This window comes from Macaca thibetana, chromosome 12, assembly GCF_024542745.1.
Source record: "Macaca thibetana thibetana isolate TM-01 chromosome 12, ASM2454274v1, whole genome shotgun sequence".
Taxonomy (NCBI): Eukaryota; Metazoa; Chordata; class Mammalia; order Primates; family Cercopithecidae; genus Macaca; species Macaca thibetana.
The window spans coordinates 88,373,432-88,394,860 of NC_065589.1; positions in this window are offsets into that span (position 1 = coordinate 88,373,432).

The window sequence follows — 21,429 nt, forward strand, 5'->3', positions numbered from 1 at the left end:
GGCTGAGGCAGGCAGATCACGGGGTCAGGAAATCAAGACCATCCTAGTTAACACAGTGAAACCCTGCCTCTACTAAAAATACAAAAAATTAGCCAGGCGTGGTGGTGGGCACCTGTAGTCCTAGCTACTCAGGAGGCTGAGGCAGGAGAATGGCGTGAACCCAGACGGCAGAGGTTGCAGTGAGCCAAGATCTTGCCACTGCACTCCAGCCTGGGCGACAGAGTGAGACTTCGTCTCAGAAAAAAAAAAAAAAAAAAAAAAAAAGAAAGAATATTTTACATTTAATATCCAGTAGATATTGGATAAATATCCTGTATATTATCAGAAAAGGTGTTATTTTACTTAAGAGAGCAGACACTACTTAGACCTAAGTGACAATCTAGGATCTTTAATTCTCAGCTTAGCAATTTGCTAAGCAATTTTTATGACCTTAAGGATTTCAAAAAGCTTAAATTATTAAAACTATACTCTGTGACCCTTTCACCAATGAAATAAAAATAATTATAAGTGGGCTTTCCTTTTATTTTATACAATCTCAATGATGCTAAAGAGAGACATGACAACTGCTGTCTGATTGTTTCTAGGTCTCAGAAAACATGTAGAGATTCCTTCCACATAATTCACTTAAAAGGGCAGCAAAGTCAATTACTACTTCTCAAAACACAACAACAAAAATCACCATAATTTAGATCTTTAGAAGTATTCCATTGAAGAAAGATTTATTATAGTGGCCTTTGAAGAAATAATGCAAATCACCACATTCATATTTAAATATAGGAAATGAAATTAAACACATTTATAATTCTAGAATGTTCTTATTCTTTGTCATGAATTAAATGGGGTATTTAATAAGTACTTAGTGTTGGAAACAATGTTTTGACCTTTCAAAATAAAGCATACATGTAATTTCCTGAACATCATACATAATTTCTAAGTACAATTATGAACAAAATTATGTTTCTGGGGACCGTATCCTGGAAAGGAAGAACTGTATTACTCCTCAAATAATGTTCTTTTTGAAGTCACGATGACCCAGGTACTAGCAACACACCTTTTATCATATTAAGTAGATTTTTACTGAAAAAATGTTTTGATTTCCAAGCATGGCCACACGGATAAAAATGCCTTAGAGATAATGTAATGCCAAACCCAACCAAGTTCTGTATTTCTTTTGAAAAAAGATCGGTCCTAGCTGTAATTCTATAGCAGCAAGTTGTGGTGGTGTCCTGTCCTCCACAGTCCTTGGACTCATTCTTTTCCACAATTAGGACACAAGCAGCACAAATTATTCCTAAGATATCAAGGGGAAAAAAACTGAACACAGACCTTCACTTTTATGTTCCCTTTCTCAAAACCTCTCTAAATCTCATCTCATACCCTATTCATTGATGATAATTTATCTGGTAAACCAAGCTACTGTGTCAATGAATATTATTTAGTTACCAGCTAATCATCCCATTTTCATATGATATTTCCAGAAATTCTACCTCATATTATTTGCTATCCCTCAAATTATTTTAATTAGTGGTATATCAATAATATAAGATATTGTGTCTGAGCTGACTGACTTCCCATTAAACATGGTCACCTAAAGTGCCTGGTGAGTTCACTGTAGTCAAATTTGTAGCTGAAATAATGGATATTTCTCTGATTTTCCTTAGGGAGCTGGTTTGCTGCTTAGCTATATAAGCTGAGAGTAGAAAAACAAATGATCCAATGCCTACTGTGGCTCAGGGTTCCATACCAGAAAAAAAAAAAATCAAGCATAGACAAATTCAAATAAAACAAAACTTCATGGGAAATTTTACAGTCATTCTTAAAATGTTCTTCATTTGACCTCTAAAACTACTGCTATTCTTGTTCTTCAACAATTATTTTAAGCATTAGGTAGAATATATAAGTCTAAGGGAGATTCTGGCTTCAAGATATTAAGCAATAGTATTTACAGTGGAAAGAATTCTAAAATACATTTCCAATAAGGACGACATAATAGAAAAGGATTTTAATGTTAAGATTTTACTATTTACCCTTATATACTAATGATATACATACACAAGTGTGTTTAACAATTTTTAGGATCTATACTCTCCTGAAAGTATGTTTGTGCATATATTCTGTTATATATGTTAAATAAGACAATACTAGTAATTGCATTAGCTACACACCTTCAAATTTCCACAGCTTAGTATTATTAAAGTTTATTACTTGCTCATTTTAGAGTCCACTTAGAGACAAGGTATGTGACATGCTCTGTTGGTAAATCAGGAACTCAGATGGCTGGAGGCTTTGCCGTCTTTTTTTATTTTTATTTTTATTTTTTTTTCTTTGGAGACGGAGTCTCGCTCTGTCGCCCAGGCTGGAGTGCAGTGGCCGGATCTCAGCTCACTGCAAGCTCCGCCTCCCGGGTTGACGCCATTCTCCTGCCTCAGCCTCCCGAGTAGCTGGGACTACAGGCGCCCGCCACCTCGCCCGGCTAAGCTTTGCCGTCTTAAACACATCTTAAACACATCTCCCCATCCGCCAATGTCAACCTGGGCATTGACATCCAAGCAGCCCACGGAGAAAGAGCAAGCCTGAGGATTGTATGGGAGATCAGGCTTGGCAGTCACATACATAATATCCATGAACATTTTATTGGCATAACCTCGTAACAACCCTCTCAATAGAGGTAGGCTGGGAAATACAGTCTAAGAAGAAAAGAAAGAACAGGAAAATAGTTCTGGTAAATAGCTAGCCAGTGTCATTTGTAGCCTCTTAATTCCATTAATACCCTATTAATTTACATTATAATTTCAATGTATGTTTCTTTAAAAATGTTTGCACTCAAGGCATAATTTTTAAACCCATGTAAGAAACCAAAGAATATCCTTCTAAAATTATGTAGACCTTCAGATTAATAAATTTCTTATAAATCTATTCATACAATTAAAAAATGTTAAATACTATGAGAAATCATGGTTAACAATAAGATCAGTATTTGCTATAAGCAGTGTTCATGTAAAAGAGAGCTCACAAGGGAATAAAAGATGTAACATATGATGTTGGCTCCAGGATAAATCAACTGGGAACCTTTGTACTTGCTGAGTGTCCATCCCCACAGTGGTCACAAGGCTCACACCTGTAACTACCCAGCAACTTCAGAGGTTCACCCTTGGGCATTTGGTGCCACTTCTCTGGGAGTTGTCTTAGGGTTACACAGCCAAGGGTATATTCAATGACAGAGTAGTTGGAATTACAAAAGTCCTTGCCTACAGGAGGCATAACCTGCATTGCAATGTGAGCATCAGAGTTTCTGGATGAATCAGATGGAAGCTAGACGTCCCCTGACACCTTGCTCTTGTACTGCTATTTCCCAGTCCTCTCTAGTTCCCCTCACTTCCTTGCCGATTTTGCCTAAGATCACCCTTAATAGATACCTTTCATGCACACAAATTCTCACTTCAGTCTGTTTCTAAGGGAACCTGACTCAACAAATAACATAAATCATTTAAAAAATATTTTTTAAGTCTCTGGCATCTGTAGACATATTTAGTACAGGTAGTGAAGCTGCAGAGATTCTGCACTTATGTTCTAGAAAATATGTCTGCATCATATCTTTACAAATCAGTCTTTTCTTGTTTTGCAACTTTGCTGAGAGCCTTTGGTTTCCTTTATACTCATCAGGAGCACATACAAAAAAGCTAGGAATAAATATAAATGAAAAGAATAAAGTTAGACAACCAAGATCCAAGGAAGAAAGTTGACCTCAGCAAGTTGGTGAATAGAAAAGACGATGATGCAAGTTTACCAGCAGGAACTATTTCAAGTTAACATTGAATCAGTAAGTGCATGTGTAACTGGAGTCAGATATATTTAATGTTCTAAAACAAATTGTGCATGTTCTGAACAAGTCTGACCTCCCCAAGGCTAGCCTGCTTTAAGAGAATTTTGTTTTCAAAATAGATGTAATTATTGAGAAATTTAAATGTACCTTCTAAATCCATGCAATTATTAGAGACAAAAATGTGTAGGTGCTAAAGCTTGTGAAATTAATATATGAATGTTATGCATTCAAAACAAATATCTCAGTAGGTAGAGCAAAAAAATAACACAATCTTGAATAAGAATAGTTTTATCACGCTTGAATATTGAGATCTATTATAAAGCTCTAGTAAATAAGACACTATGATGGAGAAATCGATCAATAAGATAAAATGGAGTTCATATACTAGATTATGCCCCCCAACCATTCTGTCCACATTTTAATTCCTGAGATTAATACCATATATGTCAAAAGTGACTCTGGAGATGTGATTATGGCACAAACCTTCAAAGAGATTAATAATGGAAAGATATTCTCAAAATAAGAGTAGAAGGTTTAAAAATCTAGAGAAACAAGAATAGAATAGGCATTGAAAATGTACCATTTAGAGCCGAGCATGGTGGCTCACGCCTGTAATCCCAGCAGTTTGGGAGGCCGAAGGGGGTGAATAACCTGAGTTCAGGAGTTCAAGACCAGCCTGACCAACATGGCAAAACCCTGTCTCTATTAAAAATACAAAAATTAGCTGGTTGTGGTGGTGCATGCCTGTAGTCCCACCTACTCGGGAGGCTGAGGCAGGAGAATGGCTTGAATCTGGGAGGCGGAGGTTGCAACGAGTCGAGATTGCACCACTGCACTCTAGCCTGGGTGACAGAGTGAGACTCCATCTCAAAAAGATAAAAATAAAAGCAATAAAAGAAAATGTACCATTTAGATGTTAGAAATGTTATACATTTCTACCTTAAATTAGCAAAAGACAAAACAATCTCCACGAATATTTTGAAATGAAGAAATTTCAAACTTCTGTCATGAGTTTTAGATTGAAAGAAAGAGTATAGCACAAAGAGAATACTTGAAAAGCTAATGAGTGATCATTTTACAGATCTGAGAATATTAATGTACAAATTGAAATGATTCAACAAAAGCCGCCTAGCGGAAACATATTTATATTTAGGGCATAATTATAAAAGTAAATAAAATAATGTACAATAGGAAATAAAATATGAAAACTATTGATCAGAAAAGCCAGATTACTTAGAAGGGAAAAACCTCGTAGTTAATAGCCTACATCCCAGAAAAAAAAACCTCAAATGCTGAGGAAAAATAAATCTGAACTGAAATTTTATGTCAAGCTAAACTAACATCAAGAATAAGGCTACCATAAAGATATTTTCAGACAATTAAGAGCTGCAAGCACTTAGTAACCCAGACATTTGTTGAGAAAATATTAAACAATATACTTTAGCAGATCAATATTGGTGAAACAGAGTGGTGAACTTGAGCTTTGATGCTGATGAGCTCCAGGGCCAATGCATGACAGAAGCCAAAGTCCAAGGCCTGCCTAAGAAAGGGTCCGATTGAGCCCCCCAGTCATCCAGGTAGCAACCTTAAAAAACACCTCCTCTATTCTTTTGCATAGGCAACACAAAAGTATAATCAGTTACATAAGGATACAGAAAACCATGAATAAGTGGGGATTAATCCACTTCATTCAGGTTGTTGGCAGAATTCCGTTCCTGGCAGGTTTATGATTGAGGTTTTTTGCTAGCTAACAGCACAAGCTGCTCTCAGCTTATTGAGGTCACTTTCATTTCTTGTCACATGGGGCCTCTCCATCTTAAAGCTAGCAATAGCATATTAAATCATTTTGGTATTAGGAATCTACCTTCCCTTTCTACCACTAGCCAGCAAAAATTCTCAGTTTTAAAGCGTTTACCTCGTTGGGTCAGGTTCACCCAGATCATCTCATCACCTGAAAGTCAATTGACTTGGGATTTGCATTATATCTGCAAAATCTCTTCACAGTAATGCCTAGATTAGTGTTTGATTGAATAACCAATGGTAGAGAATGTTGAGAGCTCTGGGAATGATGTTAAAATATTCAAAGATATTTGTAACATCTGAGAAGAGTAATATATATTAACTACTGTGAGAAAATATTAAGTTAAACATATATGTTTTAATTTCTACAATAAAAACAAAAATAAAAGGAGATACTATAACTTTGTACAAGCAGCAGAAGAAAAAACGTAAAACTCAATATAAAAGAAACATTTTGAATGAAGACAAGCACAGCTACAGGGACAAATAGGGAACATATAGTAAGATGGGTAACTCAAATGGAAATAGGTCATTAATGCCACCCATCTCAAAGACAAGAATGAATGGACTAGCTAAAAAAGCACAGAATGATATATTTAATTTAAAAACAAAATTACATGTCCTTTGTGAGAAATATATATGAAACATTTTCATGCAGAGAAGTTTAATGTGAAGAAATAGAAAATAACATTCGAAGACTGCTCAAATGAAAGCTCTTTTAGTTATATTAGTAAAAAAGAGAAATAGGTTTGAACCCAAAAAGCATAATTAGAGTTTAGAATGATACTACTAATTAAAAAAACTTTCAGCTCACCAAAGAGATATAACATTGCTAAATGTATATAAACGTAATAAAATAGTTTCAAAATCAGTGGAGCAGTTTACAGTAATATAAGTCTAAAGAAATGTTACCCATAAATTTATGTTATATACAAAGCTATATAAATTATACAAAGTCTATAAGGCTACAGTCATATAAAGCTTAAAAACAAATCCACAAAACTACTGAATAAACACATAACACACAACCACAAATCTGTGAATACCCAAATGCTACCCATAGAAAGAGTAAACAGATTTGTATATTGATGTGGTAGAATATGTACCACATGGTTTTTTTTTTTTTTTTTTTTTTTTTTTTTTTTTGAGATGGACTATCACTCTGTCACCCAGGCTGAAGTGCAGTGGGGCAATTTCAGCTCACTGCAAACTCCACCTTCTAGGTTCAAGCTATTTTCCTGCCCCAGCTTCCCTAGTAGCTGGGATTATAGGCATGCACCACCATGCCTGGCTAATTTTTGTATTTTCAGTAGAGACAGCATTTCACCATGTTGGCCAGGCTATTCTCAAACTCCTAACCTCAAGTGATCAGTCCCCATCGGCCTCCCAAAGTGCTGGGATTATAGGAGTGAACCACATGTTCTTTATTCAATCCACCATTGATGGGCACCTAGGTTGATTCCATGTCTTTGTTGTCGTAAATATTGTGGCAATGAACCTATGCCTGCAAGTGTCATTTTGGTATAATAGTCTATTTTCCCTTGGTATATCCAGTGATGGCATTGCTGGGTCTCATGGTAGCTCTGTTTTAAGTTCTTTGAAAAATCTCCAAAATGCTTTCCAAGTGGCTAAGCTATTTTACATTTCTACCAACAGTGTATAAGCATTCCCTTTTCTCTGCAGCCTTGCCAGCATCTGTTTTTTTTTTGACTTTTTATGACAGGCAAATATATATATATATATATATAAATAAAGCATTCCTCTCAAGAGTTAAAGGAGAAGAAAAATCCCAGCACACAAATCCTAAAAGAAACTAGAAGGAAGGACATAATAAAAATGAAAGTAGAAAATAATGAAATGGAAACAAACATATAATGAAGAATCCACAAAGCTAAAAGTTGATTTTTTTGACTTTATAAATAAGATTCACACCCCTGTGGTGAAACAAGGGGCCAGTTGCAGTGCTTCACTCCTGTAATCCAAGTACCTTGAGAGGCCAAGGCAGGCAGATCACTTGAGATCAGGAGTTTGAGACCGACCATCCTGTCCAAGACAGTGAAACCCCATTTCTAGTAAAAATACAAAAATTAGCCAGGCGTGGTGGCACGAGCCTATAATCCCAGCTACTCCAGAGGTTGATGCAGGACAATCACTTGAGCCCAAGAGGTGGAGGGTGCAGTGAGCTGAGATCACACTGTTGCATTCCGGCCTGGGCCACAGAGTGAGACTCCATCTCAACAAAAAAAAAAGAGAGAGAGGAAAGGAAAGCAAGGGGAAAAAAAGGGAAACATTATAAAACTATTTCAGAAAGAAAATGGGTACATTACTATGGATTACATATATAGAGTATGTTTATACATATTTATATATACATAAGTACATATTATATAGTACAGATTATATATGGATTACAAACATATCAAAATATGATTTAAATGAACATTATACCAAGAAATTTGAAAATGTATATGAGTGAAATGGACAAATTTCCAGAAATCTCCAACTTATAAAAACTGACTTAAAGACAAATAGAAATCTTGAAGAAATCAAGGATTTACAGAACAATAGCTAGTCACTATTCTAGTCATTGCCCACAAGTATTCTGCGTAGTAACAGTGAGAGGTTTGTTTTTTGTTTTTTGTTTATTTTTGGTTAAATGTGATTCATATCAGTCTATTTTGACAATTCAATCTTTTGTGTAAACATGGTTTTATTTCTTCTAGAATAAAATACTAGATTTAAATGTCACCGAGGTGGATGGATCAAAAGGTCAGGAGATTGAGGCCATCCTGGCCAACATGCTGAAACCCCGTCTCTACTAAAAATACAAAAATTAGCCGGCATGGTGGCGTACGCCTGTAGTCCCAGCTACTCAGGAGGCTGAGGCAGGAGAATCGCTTGAACCTGGGAGCTGGAGGTTGCAGTGTGTCAAAAGCACACCACTGCACACCAACCTGGAGGACAGAGCAAGACTCCATCTCAAAAAAAAAAAAAAAAAAGTCACCAAATATTAACAATAGCTTTTGAAGGGGATGGGTGCTTTACTTATAATATTTAGTGCTGTAATTTCTACAATAACATTTTAAAATAATATCTTATGAGACATTAAGTAATCTCATTAACACACTCAAAACACTCCATTTTTATTTTAAACACATTGAAAATTTATTTAGAAGAACTAATACTGCATAAAATTATTTAGCAACTTGTGTAATGTTTAGCGACTTGCAATTGCGAGAACTTTCAGTACAGCAAATTGTGATGAATAAATCTCAAAACCTGAAAGTAAAAGTGTATTACAGAAACATTTATTCAGAGCTGGTGTTTCCAAAATGTAAAGTGGTTTTCAAGGAAAAATCAGGGACACATTTAGAAAGCCACTGCCACATGTAATCATTATGCAGTGTCAACTGGTCTTTAGTGTTATAACATTAGTCAAGCACCAAGGCTAGAGAATCATTTGTTTTATAAATGTCTCAATTTATAAGGCCAGGAGCTATTCTGGGGATTAAAAAAAAAAAAAATCATTTAATGTACTGAAAGCCAGCCTTCTTCTCACTCTTCTTATATAAATGTTGTTTCATCATTTACACCCAGGAATTTGGTAAGGAAGTCTTTTTTTTAAATTTTTAAAAATTTTAAGGGAGGTTTATTGAGATATGATATATACAGTAAATTTCCCCCTTTTAAAGTATACAGTTAGATTGGTTTTGACACACAGACAGTTAGGTAACCACACCAGAATCAAGACAAAGAACATCTCCATTACCTCAAAATTTCCCTTAGGCCACTGTGCAGTCAATCTCCTTCCCCCATCCCAGCCTCTGGCAACTACTGATTTAATTTGTCTCATTATTTTGCCTTTTCTAGAATACCACATAAATGGAATCACACAGTATCTACCCTTTTGTGTTATTCCTCTTGTTTCAAAGAAAATCTCACTTTATGCAAAAATACATGTACATACAAAGATTTAAGTATAAAAATAAGGTCAATTTTGAATTTGCCATTTTAATTAATAACACCTTTATTTTTTTGTGTCTAATAAATGTAAGCACTATATTTTGTTCAACCAACATAGATTTTTATTTCTCTGATTCTTGAGCAACAAGTTAAATTGCAATATTATACAATGCTTCAAACACAATCCTAGACATCCTTCATATATACACATCATAATGACAATCGCACAACTTAAATTACTTTTTATTTAACAAAGTTAGTATATCACAATTGAATTTTTTTCCGAAAACCACAAACTTGGCTTTTTGGAGAATTCCAATGCTATTCTCATCCCCCTTCAGAAATTGCCTATCTAGAAAGAAACTTATCTAGAAAGAAAATTCTTCATTATAGAAATATACAATGTTAAGCATAAAACTGTCAAGTAAAATTATGACTTCACAGCTTTAAAAGAAATAGGCTACATATGAAAAAAAGTTCTTAAAGAGGATTGAAAATATTGGGAAGGTAAGTCGCCCTTGTTCAATTGTTTGTTTGTATAAACTGTCATAAGCTTTTTGGAGGGAAAGTTAGCAATATCTGTGAAATTCTGTATATACATTTCTTTGTCCCAGAAAGATTAGGAATATATTCTATACAAATAGTCAATTGTGCACAATAATACAAGTGTGCTCCTTGTCACATTGTTTCCAGTAGTAAAAATACAGAGATAGCTTAAAAGTTTATTAATAGGGAAATGGCATTAAATCATGTGAAATACCTAAGGTCATTCAATTTTTTTAAAAAGGTAAATAACTTTGCACAGGAAGAAAAAGATAGCTTAAATACACAGTTATACTTTCAAAAACCCTCTTTACCTTTTATTACCATATGTCTTTGGGAAACAGATTACTCACACGCTGGAAGGACAAGGAGAATACAACACCACAGGAAGAAAGTGCAAACAAAAGAGCAGAGAAAGGCATCAAGTTTTCAGTTTATATGTTGTCTCTGCTCTTAAAGAAACTAATTCTTACAAAGTATCTTTTATTTTTAAACTATTTTCTAAGAGAGAAATGAGTCATTTAGGAAAGTTACTGTGTCCTGGTGAGTTGCCTGATTTTACCATTCCCTATGAAGTATACTAGAGATTAATCTCACTGCATTCTACAATCTGCTACCCCTTACATTCACAATTGCTCTCATCATAGTTGTCTTATCAATGTCCTAATGGTTTCACTACAGCTAAACACAATAATAATTGACTTGTTAATGCAAACTGAAACGTTGAGGTGAAATCTACTTTACGTGAGCTTATCAAAATGCCATTTTAAAAAATGAAATAATATATATTATGGATCATTTTTATAGTATCTGAATAAAAAGATTTATATTAATCTCAATTTGAAATTCATTCCTATAATACATTTTTATTCAAACAATAAATGTATTTTGGTTCAAATAATGTCCAAAGTCATTTTTCCCCATGAGCTGGTTATGACACATGAGAGTGTACTTCCCCAAGTTTCTTTCTTACTGCAAAGAAGTAGCTGTACAACAGTTGCAATGAACACAAAATCAACAAGACTAGAATGAGAAATTTAGTTTGAAATATCTGTTTCTGGCTGGGCACTGTGGCTCACCACTGTACTCCCAGGACTTTGGGAGGCCAAGGTGGGTGGACTACCTGAGGTCGGGGAAGACCAGCCTGATCAACATGGAGAAACCCCATCTCTACTAAAAACACAACATTAGCTAGGTGTGCTGGCGCATGCCTGTAACCCAGCTTCTCAAGAGGCTGAGGCAGGAGAGTTGCTTGAACCCGGTAGGCAGAGGTTGTGGTGAGCCAAGATTGTGCCATTGCACTCCCGCCTGGGCAACAAGAGGGAAACTCTGTCTAAAAAAAAAAAAAAAAAATGTCTGTATCTTAGGCTCCACAATTTAAATATAAACAATGCCGTCTCTCCTATTCACAAGTACCTCTTTTGACAATTTCAACTCTGTTGAATATCTAAACCCTCAATCAGGTTAAATAATTCAATGTTCCTTAAATCACTCATACAATCCATCTTAAATGATGCATGATTAGTCATTGTTACAATGAAAAGGGGGAGTTGTAAATATTTATAAATTACAGTCAAGGTGTGATCACTCTGATGAAATTCATTTTTCCACAAAAAGTGATGAAATAGTCATCTCCATGCTGACAGCCTCTTTCGGATATAACACAATAACAAATAAATATTAAACTATCAAGATCCTAATGTATTCATCTGTGAGCTTAAATTGTTGCCCATAGTACAAGACACTTGTATGTGAAAACCTGCATTTTAAGGTGTTTTTTGGTTTTCTAAAAAAACCTTTTCTTTTTATGATATTACTGAATTCTCATAAAACTCTCTTAAATACATTATATAATCTTTAGAGATGAGGAACCTAAACTTTGGATAGAACAAGGAGCTTATATGTACAAGACACTATAGTACAGATTAATAAATTACGGACATAGTAATGTAAGACATTAGACAACAGATTAAAATATGAACAGAAATTAATAACAGAATAATGAAAATTCACAGATTTTTTTAGTGTTGTAACAAATATGAGTCACTTCAGGCTTCCCAGAATTCAAACACACCTTTCCCACGTTGGAGAAATATGAGAAGTTAAGTAGATAAGGTGTAACTGCACGGTGGGTTTATTTTGCCTACTGCCCAGATAGAGGCATTTATCAAGACAAGAAAATTGCAACAGAGAAAGAGTTTAATTCACGCACAGTAGGCTGAATGAGAGACCTTATTATTACTCAAATCAGACTCCCACAAAAATCAGACGCTAGAGGATTCAAGAATAATTTGGCGGGCAAGGGAATATCTGTGTCTGATTGGTTGGCAGTGCAATCATAGGGTTGTGGAAAACGGTCCGCATGTGCACTGAATCAGCCTCTGGGTGGGGTGACAGGATTTGCTGGTGGTCTGGGTGGAGCCATTGGTCATCAGAAATGCAAAATCCTGAAAAGACATCTCAAAAGGCCAATCTTAAGTTCTACAATAGTGGTATTATCTGCAGGAGTAATTAGGGAAGTTGCAAGTCTGACAACTTCTGGAATAATGGCTGGTAATCCTTTATGTCTACACCTTAGCAGACAGAATTCAGGATCCTCTCATCCTCCTAACTTGGGAGACCTTTCGTTAGCTTTTCAGAGGTGGTTTAGTTTTGGGGAAGGGCTATTATTTAACCTATAAACTAAATTTCTCCCAAAGCTAGCTTGGCCCAAGCCTAGTAATGACTAAGGGCAGTTTGGAGGCTATAGGTAAGATAGGGGCTGGGTTAGATCAGGTATATTCCACTGTCATCCTTTTCTCATGCCTATAATTTGTGCAAAGGTGGTTTCAAAGGTTTTCTTATTTCTAAATAGAATTGCTTCCTCACTAACTTACTGGATGCTAGGCAATTTTCTTTTTCATATCGGTGTGCTCAACATCTAGCAGAAGACTTGGCTCATAGTGAGACAGGAATAATACAGGGTGATCGCCAGAGAATAGAAAATTCTAGGCAGCAGTTTCACATGACTAGCAAAAGGAAACTGTTGAAATAGATTCATAAGCTAGGGGCCTATAAGATCCTGAAAAACAAGATATGGGCCAAGCTGGCTAACACCCACTGGACCCAACATGGTGTTGCATTTGACCTAGGTTTCATCTAGGACCTCATTACACAGTCATTTTTATGCTAAATTACCACACTCACCAGCATCATAACAGTTCTGGAAACATCTATAGTTGATGTAAAAATGGGTGGCATCACAATTCCAAAAAATCTTTACCTTTTTCTAAGAATCTTCATCAATATTCCACCCCTGGGTTGAAGAAACCCATAAAGGTAGGAAGTCCCGAACCCCCTTGTATGAGACTCTCTCTGAGTATACCCTGACTCCCTTTTCTTGAGAGTGTACTTTTCACTTTGCAATAAATCTTCATAGTTTCACTATTTTTTGACTCAGCCTGGAATTTGTTCACATAATTGTGTCAAGACCCTGAACACTAACTGGGGTTGAGGTCCCACTGGCATTTGGGGACCTCTCTAAGCCCACCAATATCAACAGTAAGCACTCAAGCATGATTGTTTAATTTAAATTTGGTTAATTGCTACTCAATGTGATCCATCAAGACATTACTTATAATCTCAGAATAGGAGCTTACCAAACATCATTTTAACAGTCTATATAGTGGCTATTTGTTAGTGAGGAAGTTGTTTAAAGGCAAGTATATTTAATGTGTAAGACTTAGCTTTTTTATGTAACTGTCTATTTCTTAATTAATATGTTATTATTAAGGTATTATTTTTCCTCTATTGGGAACACATTATTTGAGGAATCCAGAGTGACTGTCAGAATATGTTACTTAGAGATGTAACAGAAATCCATTTAATTTGTAAATGAAACTAGAAAAAATTCAAAGAGTCACACATGTGAATTTTTTTTTCCATTTTATAAGCATACATGGCCCTTTCCCTGTCACAACCTTCCTATGTTCAAATGCCAGTGAAACATCGAAGCACCGTACGATGACTTCCTGAATTGAAAATCAAAATGGTTTTGCAAAGCCAGAAAGACTTAGCTTTATTTTTCTTTTGTAAACTTGCAGTAAGTATTCCATGGCATACTCAGGGAGATCAATATATCTTCAGCTTTGTTTTATACAGCTGTGCAGGCGCAATGGTGAGTGAAATCTCATCTGGGTTCTTAATTGAATATTCTCCTAGAGATGCACCAAAACAGATCAAAATGACTTGCTTTTAATTTCCTGAGGGGACAGCTTGCTGGCATGGCCAATGCTGAATTTCTATCTTGCCTCTTTCTCTTCTTTTTGAGTTTCTCCCTTTGAGCAACACTGTAATAGCTGCTGGCTATGCAATTAGGCATCTCTGCTTCCCCTTCAATCTTTTTCTCCTTGTTAAGCTAGTAGGAAAATGTTAAGCCCTTAGGCACCTGCATCTATTAATAGGAAAAGAAGATTAACTGTCGCTGTTGCATAGATTCATGATTAGTACACTGTTGACAGAGTTCTCTTTTATTTCCTCCTTTTTGGCAACAAGAAAGCCATGGGCATCATTGCAACATCATAAAGTAACTCTGCTAGGGTCTCTAATCTCCTTCTGATGGGAGATTGTTGGCCCTCAATCCTGAATTGTTCATTTATGGAATTAAGACAAAGGGAACAAATAAACGTAGTCCAAGATTCTCACGTAACAGATAAAGAAATAGAGGTCACGTGATCTTGCATGGGGCATGAAGATAATTCATGACAAAACAGAAACAAGTAGAGTGTCAAGGTCGCCTGCTACTTCTAACTCATCATACTGAAATCGTTAAATTCCCTAGTATTTCAGAACCAGAAATTAAACTTTGTATATATCAAATACTCAAATTATTCTTTCTGGGATAAAAGAAAAAAATTCAGAACAGAATTGCCTGAATAGAATTACCAAAAAAAGAGTTAGCTGTAAAGAAAAGGCAATGAATCGTTCGTGGTACAAGCCACTCCAAAAGATTTGCTTAATTAGAAAATGTTAGGCCGGGCGCGGTGCCTCAGGCCTGTAATCCCAGCACTTTGGGAGGCTGAGGCGGGTGGATCACGAGGTCGGGAGATCAAGACCATCCTGGCTAACACGGTGAAACCCCGTCTCTACTAAAAATACAAAAAATTAGCCAGGCGAGGTGGCGGGCGCCCGTAGTCCCAGCTGCTGGGGAGGCTGAGGCAAGAGAATGGCGTGAACCCGGGAGGCAGAGCTTGCAGTGAGCTGAGATCGCGCAACTGCACTCCAGCCTGGGCGATCTTAGAGCAAGACTCTGTCTCAAAACAAAACAAAACAAAACAAAAACAAAAAAAAAAGAAAATGTTTTCTTCAAAGCATCTGGGAATTCTCAGTGCATATCATTCATTTGGGTCTAGTTTTTATTTTTCTACAAAAAGGCTATTTTAAAACATAATTAGGTAAGCTGAAATTTATCAAACACAGAGAGGTCATATGTAGCATAATTAAGTGATCCTCAAAGCATGATGCCTGGACCAGCAGCCACAGGTTCACCTTGAAAATTTATGGAAATGCAAATTATCCAGCCCTACTGAATTTGAAATTCTTGGGAAGGCAGATACCTGTGTTTTAACAAGTTCTCCTGGTGATTTTGATGTATGCTACAGTTTCAGAACAATTGGCAGAGTCATTAAGAAAACTGTCTCTTAAGTCACTGAGTTTGAATCCAAGCCTGCTACTTAGGTGTGTGACTATAAGCACATCACTTAATTTTTCTATTCTTCAGTTTCTTCTTTTGTAAAACGTAGGCTACATTTTCATAGTGTTTTCTCCCATCCAAGTACTAACCAGCCCCAATTATGGTTAGCTTCCAAAGTCAGAGGAGATCAAGCACATTCAGGGTAGTATGGCTGTATACGTATTTCATAATGTTGTTATGAAGATTTAGCGAGTTGATATACATAAAGTGCTTAAGGGAGGAGACCACCCCTAATATTGCCTTACGCCCAATTTCTGCCTCCAAAGAAAGAAGCAGCAAAAACTAAAAGGCAGAAATGAAATCCACAGGCAGACAGCCCGGTGCTCACCCTGGGCCTGGTAGTTTGATCGACCCCTGACCTAACTGGTTCTGTTATCTATAGATTACAGACATTGTATGGAAATGCACTGTGAAAATCCCTACCTTGTTTTGTTCGGATCTAATTACCAGTGCATGCAGCCCCCAGTCATGTACCCCCTGCTTGCTAAATCAGTCACGACCCTCTCACATGCACCCCCTTAGAGTTGTGAGCCCTTAAAAGGGACAGGAATTGCTCACTGGGGGAGCTCGGCTCTTAAGACAGGAGACTTGCCGACGCCCCCGGCCAAATAAACCCCTTCCTTCTTTAACTTGGTGTCTGAGGAGTTTTGTCTGCCACTCATCCTGCTACACTCAGAACGGGGCTTGGCATATCATAAGATGTATGTGTATGATCACTCTTACTATTACTATTAACATTGTCACATGACAACTAATCTACCAGTTTAGCTAATTGGAATTTAGCTTCAAAAATGGCCTTGAGCAACAAGACTGCTAGAAATAATGGGTTAAAAAAATTATTTGAAAAAGGTTCCCATGAGGCAGATAAACTTGAGTTGAAGGACACACTGTAATACCTAAGAATTAAGGCTACTCGTGGACTTAGGGATCTCTGCACATAACAGTTGATATATTTGCCACAAAAATGCAGTAGAAAACAAGTTTCATTGCAGCACATTTTTCCATGAGCTGTTTAAGGATATGCATCCATTCTGTGGATAAGGGGCTTTGTTTTCCACACATGCACCAATAATCTAATTATTTCCATTTTTCTTTGCAAGAACCAATGGTTCACCTGTCCCTGGCCTACAGTCACTTCACAGGAATCAGCAAAGGAATCTGTAAAAGAAGGAAATATTGAGAAAGCCTTTGATTAAAAAACAAAGGATTGAAGCTTGTCATCTTATACTCTTTCCTCTTCTTTGACCAAGGATTCTCAAACTTGAATATGTATACAACTCACTTGGGGATCTTATTCAAATGCAAATTTTGATTTACTGGGTTTCCAGTAAGGCTAGTAATTCTACACGTCTAACAAGGTTCCAAGAGGTGCTGATACTGGTAGCTCAACCACCACATGCTGTAGCAAGGATTTATATCACAGCTGATTATTAACAAATCCTGTTGAGTCTTTCTTCATGAACTTTTCGACATTTCTTCCGTAGCCATCCTGGTTCAGACACTTAACCATGCTTCCGTTCTTCAATCGTCCTCACTTTAATTCGCCTGTCCTACCACTGCCAAAGTCATTTTTTCCAAGCAGTGTTTTGATCACATTTCTCCTGTGTTCAAAAACTTTCAGTAGATCCACTGCCTAAGATTCATGTACTGAGCATCAACCACATGTTGGGAGCTCTGTTATATCCTGGGAATATAAAAATAAATAAAATATTGGCTCTATCTTTGAAAAGCTCAAAGAACTAAATAATTTTAAAGCAATAAAAAAGGCAATAATACATACATACCATGAAATACTGCAAAAGCATCAAGAAAGGAGTTTAGGAATTGCTAAATATTACTTTTACAGGATGAGTGAGGACCTTTGAAAACTAAACCCAGTGAAAATGGCAAGGAAGATCATGGAAGAAAAGTGATCAGCATGAGCAAAGGAATAAAGTCAGTGGTGGGCTGCTAAATGTCTAACAATGGGCTCTGGGGAAGGAATGTGCACAGTTGACTCTTGGAAGCAGGTAAGAGCAGACTGCAGCATATCACTGAGTAGAGATATGTAATAATGTGGAAAGGTGAGCAGGTAGTAGTTTGGTGCAATAGAATATGGAGTATAAATTCGGTTGTCATTATTTAAGATTTTTTAATAATATAAACATTCTAGACCATTCAAAAAGCCTTGTGATTTTTCTTCCCCGCAGTCACCTTAGAAAAGTAGGGATACTAGGTCCTCAGCCATGCTAACTGGACAAAATATATAAACAATAGTGTGATTGAAGTTCACTTTTATTGGAACAACCATTGCTACCAAAGCTGGGATTGTTGTCCTTTCAGCTGGCTCAGTTGGACTCAAAAAAGCAAGCATACTAGGGTCAGTTAGTCCATAATAGTTGAGTCAGCTCTGGGGCTAGACAGATGTTCCTCTACTTAGAAGTGTGATCTTTGGAAAAGATTTAAGTCAGTTTGCACTGCTATAAAAAAGAATACCATAGACTAGGTAGCTTAAATATTTATTCCTTAAAGATCTGGAAGCTGGAAATGCAAGATCCAGTGTCTGGTAATGGCCTTCTTCCTGCTTTGCAGATGGCTGTCTTCTTTTATCCTCACATGGACCAAAAAACAAACAAACAAACAAACAAAAAAATCATCTCTCTCATGTCTCCTCTTAAGAGAGTGCTAATCCCATTCACAAGATCCTAACACATTATAGGTTAGGATTTCAGCATATAAATTTTAGGTGGGGGTTTGGGGGAACATTCAGTCCATAACAATGTTTAACAACATTGTACTTACTATTTGTCATTGAAAAAGTGGGGACAGTAATTGTACCTTATCTTTCAGAGTTTCTGAAAAGATTAAATCAAATATAATAGGACTAAAGTCCAGCTTAAGTGACAGGGATATATAGGGTTCTCAGTAAATATTAGTGTGATAGTTGATTGTTTTGGCTACTTGACTAGGCCACAAGGTGCCTGGATATTTGATTAAATATTTTTCTGGGTATGTCTATGAGGGTGTGTCTGGGTGAGATTAACATTTGAATCAGTAGGCTAAGTAAAGCAAATTGGCTCCCTCAATGTGGATGTGCCTCACCCAATCTGTTGAAGGCCTGAAAAGGCCAAAAGACTAAGGGAGAATTTGCAGTCTTTGAGCTGAGAAATCAGTTTTCTCTGACCTTCAGACTCAGACTCAGACTCAGACTAGAACTTACAACATCAGCTCTCTTGCTTACTAGGCCTTTGGACTGTGACTGGAACTATACCATTGGTTTTTCCAGGTTTTCAGCTTATTGGAGCTGGAATCACATGAATCAATTTCTTATTGTAAATCTTTTTCTATAATATATGTATATACACCGACACCACACGCCGCTTCTCCTACAACACGTTTCTTATTGATTCTGTTTCTTATTGTTCTGTTTCCCTGGAAAACCCTGATTTATATAATTAGCTATTATTGTTATCAGAAAGACAGCTCAGAGGAACCAAGATTCCAAATCATCTGTTCACAAACTTGGTGGTCAGAGTGAATGCTGTAGAAAGTCAGGCTAGAACCCTAAGAGTCTTCAGTGATTATGATTAAGAATTCTCATTTTCCACAACCTTTTATGCCAGCTTGGCCCCACATTTGGGATGGATGCCCATGAAGCTTAAAGGATTCATGCTTTGTTACCTTAGACCACAATGGATATTCAGAACTCTTTGGTGTCCATGTTGGTTATTCAACCCATGTTTCTATGGTACTAATAGTGTGGCATTTGATTGCTAATAGGTGGACAAGATGAGTTTCCCTGAATGCCCCGAATGTTCTGCAAAGTGTAATATGGTCACTGAACAGGTGGAGAACTTCTGTGTACAGAATCAACATTCTATTTCTCAAGCTTCTCATAGTTGAAGCCACTTATATTATATACATGAACCCTGATGACTTGAGCATAAGTTTTCTGCTACAGAAAATAGCTTTCATTACCCCCCCAAAATTTTACATGTCCTTCAATGTCCAGCTTTAAACCAATTTCTCCATAAAGCCTTCTCTATTTATATAAGGTTTTGAAGTGACCACTGGTTCTTCTTAATTCCCAGAGGATTATATGGCTAGACATTCAATGGGAGTTTATCACGTCTCATTATTTTAAAATGGTTTTATGAAGTTTTTAGAATATAAAAAGCAAAGATATTTTTGACATTTTTAAGTAATCTGCAAGCCCGCCATATGCTAGTTAGTATTTTACAAGCATTGCAATCATGTTAGCCAGTTAATAAGCACTTACTTATTGATGAAGATGATGATTATGGGGGTCAGCAATGGGATGAGGTCTTGCCTTTAGAGACCACAGGCAAATAGGAGATTGTCAGGCTTCTGAGCCCAAGCTAAGCCATCATATCCCCTGTGACCTGCATGTACACATCCAGATGGCCAGTTCCTGACTTAACTGATGACATTCCACCACAAAATAAGTGAAAATGGCTTGTTCCTGCCTTAACTGATGATATTACCTTGTGAAATTCCTTCTCCTGGCTCCTCCTGGCTCAAAAGCTTCCCCGCTGAGCACCTTGTGACCCCCACTCCTGCCCAACAGAGAACAACCCCTTTTGACTGTAATTTTCCTTTACCTACCCAAATCCTGTAAAACAGCCCCACTCCTATCTCCCTTTGCTGACTCTCTTTTCGGATTCAGCCCACCTGCACCCAGGTGAAATAAACAGCCTTGTTACTCACACAAAGCCTGTTTGGTGGTCTCTTCACACGGACATGAGTGAACTTTTGGTGTCGTGACTCAGATCAGGGGACCTCTCTTGGGAGATCAATCCCCTATCCTCCCGCTCTTTGCTCTGTGAGAAAGATCCACCTACTGAAAGGACACAAAGATAGATGTGTACCCGCCCCCCACCCGCTACACCCTTGTTCTGCTCTCTAATCTTTGACATACCAGAGATTTCGTAAGTTCTGTGAGTACCTGGTTTTCTGCACGTACCAGAGATTTTGTTTTGCACATACCAGAGATTTTGTAAGTTCTGAGGCAAGGTCACAAGACGTGTTTAAGTAAGATAAACTCTTGCTGCCATAAACCTGCTCTCCCCGCCTCAAAGTTTGAACCAAAATATCAGAAATGGCAGGAACCAATCATAGTTAGCCAAATCGCCTTGTTCAAACACTAGCCAATCATATATCTGATTTGTATAATAACTCTATGCCCACTTTTCTTAGACTATATAATGTTGTTCGGAGCTGAGTGGGGGAGCTCTCCTGCCCATCTCGTTTCACGAGCGAGGGAGAGTTCCAGGTTCGAACCTGTAATAAAGATCCTTGCTGCTTAGCTTTGACTCTGGACTCTGGTGGTCTTCTTCGGGGAATAAACGGTCTGGGCAAAACAAATGGGGGCTCGTCCGGGATTTCCCCCAAGCCCACCAGACCCCCAAGTCAACGGATCTTAATCTGTAGGTAAGCCGGTTTTGTCACTGTCTCTGTCTTTGTCTCTGTCTGTCTCCCTGAAATTTCACGAAATCCGTAATCTGTAATCTGTATTGGTCTGTTCTGTAAGTGGCACGGTCTTAGCGGACGCGCTAGAAGACAGCCACTC